The sequence below is a fragment of the Mesocricetus auratus genome, unplaced genomic scaffold, assembly GCF_017639785.1.
Source record: "Mesocricetus auratus isolate SY011 unplaced genomic scaffold, BCM_Maur_2.0 contig_9880_pilon_obj, whole genome shotgun sequence".
Taxonomy (NCBI): domain Eukaryota; kingdom Metazoa; phylum Chordata; class Mammalia; order Rodentia; family Cricetidae; genus Mesocricetus; species Mesocricetus auratus.
Genome location: NW_024430580.1, coordinates 1 through 6940, shown reverse-complemented (window position 1 = coordinate 6940; position 6940 = coordinate 1). Strand labels below are relative to the sequence as shown.

General features: G+C 38.0%; 1 pseudogene; it reads left to right on the top strand.

The window, feature by feature from the left end:
* LOC121138082 lies at positions 1–905 on the top strand (annotated as a pseudogene).
* Positions 906–6940: the final 6035 nt, after the last annotated feature.

Genomic DNA, 6940 nt, shown 5'->3' with positions numbered 1-6940 from the left:
ATGTACAATATCCTGAATATTCTCACTGTCATCATTGCCGTGTTTGGGCTGGCAGGAAATGCCATTGTGCTGTGGCTTCTGGGATTCCACATGCACAGGAATGCCTTCTCTGTCTATGTCCTCAATCTTGATGGAGCTAACTTCCTCTACCTTTGCTTTCAGACTCTGTATTCCCTGCATCGTGTCCTTTTAATATTCCATATCAGCTACTTCGATGTTCCCATCTCTCTCCTCAATGTACTAATCTTTGCTTATCTTGCAGGTCTGTGTATGATTGCAGCCATCAGTGCTGAGCGTGCTCTGTCCGTTTTGTGGCCCATCTGGTATCACTGTCAACGACCAAGACACACATCATCTGTCATGTGTGCCCTGTTTTGGGCCTTCTCTTTACTGTTAAGCCTTCTGTTAGGAGAGGCTTGTGGCTTACTGATTAACTATGAAATTTTCACTATAGTACTTATAGTTTCATCATTGCTGCATTTGTAATAGTATTATTTGTGGTTCTTTGTGGATCCAGCCTGGCCCTGTTGGTCAGGATCTTCTGTGGCTCACAGAGGATTCCTGTAACCAGATTGTATGTGACCATTGCATTCACAGTGATGGTCTTCTTACTCTTTGGTCTGCCCTTTGGTATTTATTGGTTCCTCTTAGATTCCTTTGAGGAGTTGCATGTAATTTTTCATTGCAATGTTTTTGAAATGACAACTTTACTATCCTGTGTTAACAGCTGTGCCAACCCCATCATTTACTTCCTTGTTGCTTCCATTAGGCACCGAAGGCTGCAACGGAAGACTCTGAAGATTATGTTGCAAAGAGCCATGCAGGACACTCCTGAGGAGGAAAGTAGAGAAAGGCGTTCTTCAGGAAATCCTGGAGAGCAGGAAACAGTCTGGTGTAGTAGGTAGGTGAATCCTTGATCTGAAAAATTTGCTTTGAGAATCACCTTGGCCTTCATCTCTGTTGCCCATTTTCATAACTTTGCTCAACTGATTGACAAAATTGTCATTTGTAGATATTGGGTAAAATGGGCTTGTTAAACACTTGCTGACTACAGCATCCTAAAGTTGCCTTATGTGTAATACTTGTGATCAAATCACTAGGGGCCAGGACAGCTTGCACTGTAGACAAACTCCTTCCTCCAATGAAAGCCCAAAACACTGCAGGAAGTTCAGGATTTCTTTGGTCATCAAAACTGATAAAGACTAAATAAATACTACATATTATTGAAGTGTCCCTATTTTTTTACAAGTTGTTTTCTAAATGTTAAGAGAAATGAATTGAAATTCCCACAATTCTGGTTTACTTTAATGTCTTCACATTTTTGAATATATGTACAATTTAAAAATGTTCCTTATATAAATCGCTTAGTAAACAAATATGCATGTTTAAGAGTGATAATTCTAAATCTCTGTCCCACAGTTTGAGTCTTTTACCTCAAGTATCTACTATATTCAACATTGAAAAAATAATGTCAGCTTTTCCACATTAATATCCAAGCACACTTGAAGGTGGAAAGAGAATATCTGTTGGGGTTGCCCTTCTGCATATACATTTGTTTTATTCGTTGATAAATAACACATTGTGTGGCTAGTGGCCATGCAGGAAAGATAGGCAGGGCTAGCATATGAGGAGAATTCTGGGACAGGTATAGGGAGAGGATTCGCGATGTGAGCATGGGAAGATCGAACACATCTGGCATTCTCTGGTAAGCCAAGATCACGTGGAAATACATAAATTAATAGAAATGGGTTAATAATTAAGAGAAAGACTAGCCACTAAGAAGCCCTAGTCACTTGTCAATAGTTTTATAACTAGTATAGTATCTGTGTGATTATTTGGGGCTGAGAAGGGTGGGAGAACCCTGAAAGGCTGGAAAACTCATGCTAACGAAATCGTGCCATCAATGTGCAGCACAAATTTCCATGTATAACTTCACAAAAGCTTAAGAAGGGAGTCTTAAAAACAAAAGAATAGAGGAAATCATGACTTCTTGGTAGCAGCATTTCTCAGATGGGCTCTGTTTGCTGGAGACAATCAGAAGTGTGTGACTACTTTAAGAGAGACTTCCTGACTCAGCATAAGTTACAAAAACCACCAGATGGCTTCCTTAGACTTGTTGTTTAGCAGATAAAAGACTCGTGGTTAGAAAAAGATTAAGATACGTAGTAAAGACTGGTTCAGAGGGAAAAAGGAAAACCTCTAGAGGGTTTTTAGTGTGTTCAAAAATACACAGAGATTCAGGAGAAAAAAGAAGAGGGATAGAGAAAATCCTTTAAAACAAAGAAATAGGGTAATAAGAAAGCCATGTAGGATGGAAAGCACATAGAGTGTTTGGAAACTGTATGATATTGTGTTGTCTTTGAAGTGTTTAATTATTGGGGAAGGAGCAACAAGTGCTAGAAGATTATCAATTCTCCTAAATTAATCCAGTACATATATTTGAAAAATGCTTTGACTTCAAAATTTAAGTCTAAGGAAATGTTACTTTGGAAAAGGTGTTCTATTTTTTTTCCACAGAAAATGGAAAGCTATGAATTTCTTCAGACTAATGTAGTTTGATAAAGCAGGACCCTCTGAAGCAGTGTCCTATGTGATACAACACCCAAGTCACCTAGGGCAATGCAACCTTACAGACTACTACAAACAGGATTTGGCCTAGTTTCTGTATTTTCACAGGATACCATGGAATTGACAGCACTTCCAAACAGCAGGAAGCAGTTTGGAGAAAACTGTGCCCACATTCCCAATATTGTTTATAAATATTTGTTTCATTCAAATGGGGTTGGGTATAAATGTTTAGTGATCACAAACAATCTCTTTCTAAAGTTATAACGGGGAATATGATATAGAAATGAATACTTAACTTTGGTATGGATTTTGGCTTATCGAATCATATTTTAAGGTCAATTTTGTTATATTTATGTTTTTCCTCTTGTTTAGGTATTGTGTTTATACAGATCTTTTAAAAATGTCATATATAATTAAATACAGATTATATCTAGTCAACAATGATAATAAAACTTATAGTTACTTTAGTTAGATTTTGTGGATATACAGAGATATATTTGAAATGGATTTTTTTCAAACCTTTCAAAGAACTAAAGAATATAGCATTTAAAATGGTTTAGGGTATCTCATGACAGTGAGAGGTAACTTCTCCTGGCAACAGCAATTACATCAGAAAGGAGGACAGGAATTGAAGAAGCAAATCAAAACAACTCTGAGATACCATCTCACTCCAGTCAGAACGGCTAAAATCAAAAACACCAACGACAATTTATGCTGGAGAGGATGTGGTGAAAGGGGGACACTCCTCCACTGCTGGTGGGAGTGCCAACTGGTTCAGCCACTTTGGAAAGAAGTATGGAAATTCCTCTGAAATAGGGAATAAACCTACCAAAAGACCCAGTAACTCCATTCTTAGGCAAATATCCAAGAGATGCCCATGCAAACAACAAGGATGCCTGTTCCACTATGTTTATAACAGCATTATTTGTAATAGCCAGAACTTGGAAGCAACCTAGATGTCCCTCAACCGAAGAGTGGATAGGGAAAATGTGTTACATTTACACAATGGAGTACTATTCAGCAGAAAAAGACAATGGAATCCTGAGATTTGCAGGCAAATGGATGACACTAGAAGAAACTATCCTGAGTGAGGAAACACAGTCACAAAAATACATGTACTCTCTCATATATGGATTTTAGACGTAGATCTGGGGAGTGTCAGCCTACAATCCCATGGCCAGAGATTCTGGGAACCATTCCCTTCATTCAGTGGCTGATAGAAGAAGAGGCAGACTCCCACAGGTAAGCACTGAGCTGAACTCAAGAGAGCCAATATCAGAGAGGGAGGACTGATGACCAAAGGGATTAAGACTGGGCTGGTTTAACCCCCAGAAACCAGCATGGGACTGATCAAGACCCTCTGAATGGGGGTGTCAGTGTGGATGCCTAGGTAATCTATTTAACCTTGGGCAGTAGATCAGTATTCATCCCGGGTATACACATGGACTCTGGACTCCCATCCAACAATGTGAGATGCACTCTCACTCTGAACTCTTGGGGGAGGGTCTAGGCCCTGCCCTGGATTAAATGACAGACTATGGACACCTACAATGAGGGCCTCACCCTCCCTGGGGAAATGAGAGAATATTTGGGGGGTTGGTAGAGGGCATAGGAGGAGGAGAGGGAAAGGGAGAGGGACCTGGAACTGACTTGTGAAGCAACATTGTTTCTAATCGAAATTTAAATTGAAAAATAAATAAAAAAAGAAAAAGGATACCAAGAAACAAAAAAAAGAAAAATTGTAAAACCCTTATTTTTATTTAGACAGAAAAGAGGAGATGATGGGGGAATTCCTTCTGTATGTTTCTCTTATTGGTTGATGAATAAAACACCCTGGCCAATAGAGACAGGCAGATAGGCAAGGCCTAGGAAATGAGAGTTGTGGGAAGTATAAACAGATAACACACTCCATGTGAGACTGGGAAGGTAGGACATGCCAAAACTTCTCCATTAAGATAAGACCATGTGGAAACACTTAGATTAATAGAAATGGGTTAATAATTAAGCCAGAGCTAACCAATAAATAACCCTAGTTATCAACCAATAAATTTCTAATTAATATAGCATTGTATATTTATTTGGGGCTCAAGGGCAGCAGGTCCAGCTGGGACAAGAGACAAAGGAAGCTGTCATTACAAATGTTGCCAGTTTCTCCCTTTCCCAATGCCTTGGTTAGCATTCCTTGGTCATGCCTTCTCTGCTCTTCCCTTGACTTTGCCCTGATTCTCTCTGTGACTGTGTTGTAAAGTAGTTTTATTTCATCTTAAATATTTCTTATTTCATATATTTGATATGTTTTCCCACTTTATATTACAACAAAGGTTTAGTAACCACCATCATATCATGAAGTCTGTGTACATGTGGACATTTTAAAATACATTTTTTCAGTTGAGTTAAATGGTAACTCAATTTAAATTAAAATTCCATTAATATATGTATTTATTTTAGGAAGAATCTTTTCATGAGGCCTATAATGTTATACTACCCTTCCCCAAATTCTGTCCTCTATCTTGCCCTCCTATTGAAAATGGGCTTTGAAACAGTGTTGGAAAAGTATGTTTTGCCTCTTGAAGATGAAATACAGGAATTTTACAATACAAAATATGCATGACACTTTTGGATAGCGGGCAAAACTTTAAGGTCTGAGTATCAAAAATCTTCATGGGCTTATGCTTTAAATGCTTATTTTCCTGCTGTTGGCTCTATAATGAGAGATTATACAAATATTAGGGCCTAATTATTGGACATAATTACATCCATATTTTACCCAAGGACAGGAACTCCTCACTTATGTGTTGTAAGTTGTATGTTTGTCACAATTTCACTATCCACTGATCTGTTGCTGCATCCCCAAGCTTCCCATGTACTGAATGCTGTAACTAAAGCTCCAATAAACAGCATTTTTTTTAGTGGTAGAGAGGCCTTTGCAATTTTTTTTATTTTAATCTGGTATGTCTTTTTTTCACAAATGACATCTTGTGACAATCTGAATTTAGGATATTTTGTTTTCTCTCAGCTGAAATTCACTACTATAAGTCACTATGCTTCAATTATTATGTTATACAAAGAGAAGACAGATTATTGTGACTTATAGTTTGAGGGCTTTATATGTGATTTAAAGGCCCTATGCATCTATATAGAATGTAATGGAAGTGGGTATTTATGAAAGAGGAAAGCTTACCTGATGGAAGGTAAAAAATAAAATGTGACAGGAAAAGGCCAGAAATACATATACTAAAGGACACTTTTCAGAGTCTGTCACTGAGAGAAGTTGTGACAATAACTAAAAACCTACAGAGGGCACGGCTTACTGGTTTTCCCACTTGGCCTCTAAGAGTCCATTGTTTAGGTAACTCGCTTATGAAGCTGCACCACTAGACTAGGAAATGACAATGCTCAAAGTAGACGGAATCCTCCCACATCAATTGACAATTAATACAATCCTGCAGAGATATGTCCATAAGACAAACTAATAAAGTTTTCAATTGAGAATTCTCAGGGTTTCCTATTCTGCATAAGTATGCCAGTTTGATAACTAGAACATTCCACCATTTATCAACTTGCCACACTAACATTTTATTTAAATCCTTAACTTTTCTATTCCTTGGTCTGAGCTCTCATTTTAATATCACCACATAAAATACAGTCAGAATTTGAAAGTCTCACACTCTTGAAATTTTTTAACAAATAACAATTCAAGGACTATTTAAAAATCAAAAGTCTCTTAACTCTGAGCTCTTGCAACATAATGAACAAAACATATGTCTGTCTTATTCCAAAATGAAAGCAGTGATGAATAGCAAAATAAAGTAAAAGTATAGGAATGTAAATGCCAATCATGTAACTCCATGTTCAGCATCTGAGACTCACTCACTGTGTAGTTGTCTAGCTCCAAAAAGTTTGTGCAGGCCCATTCTCCACCTCTGCTAATTACAGCAAACACAGTTTGTCACATACACTCTGCCATTTACAGGAAACACAGATAGCCACATAGCCTCAGGGTATCTCCATCCATACTTGTCTTTGTCCTTGGAAACCATCCAATTTCTGATAATTAAGGAATAATAATGGAAAAGGATTTCTATTGCTGTGAAGAGACACCATGACCATGGCAGCTTGTATAAAGGAAAACGTTTAATTGGATCTGACTTACAGTTCAGAAGTTTAGTTTATTATCATCATGTGGTATAGCATGCAAGGAGTCACGGTCCTGTAGAAAGAGCTGAAAGTTCTTCATCTTGACCTGTAGGCAACAGGAAGTGAACTGTGTGTCCCACACTGGGCATAGCCTAAGCATATAAGACCTCAAAGTCCGCAACAAAGTGATACACTTCCTCCAGCAAAGCCACACCTATCCCAAAAAAGCTACACC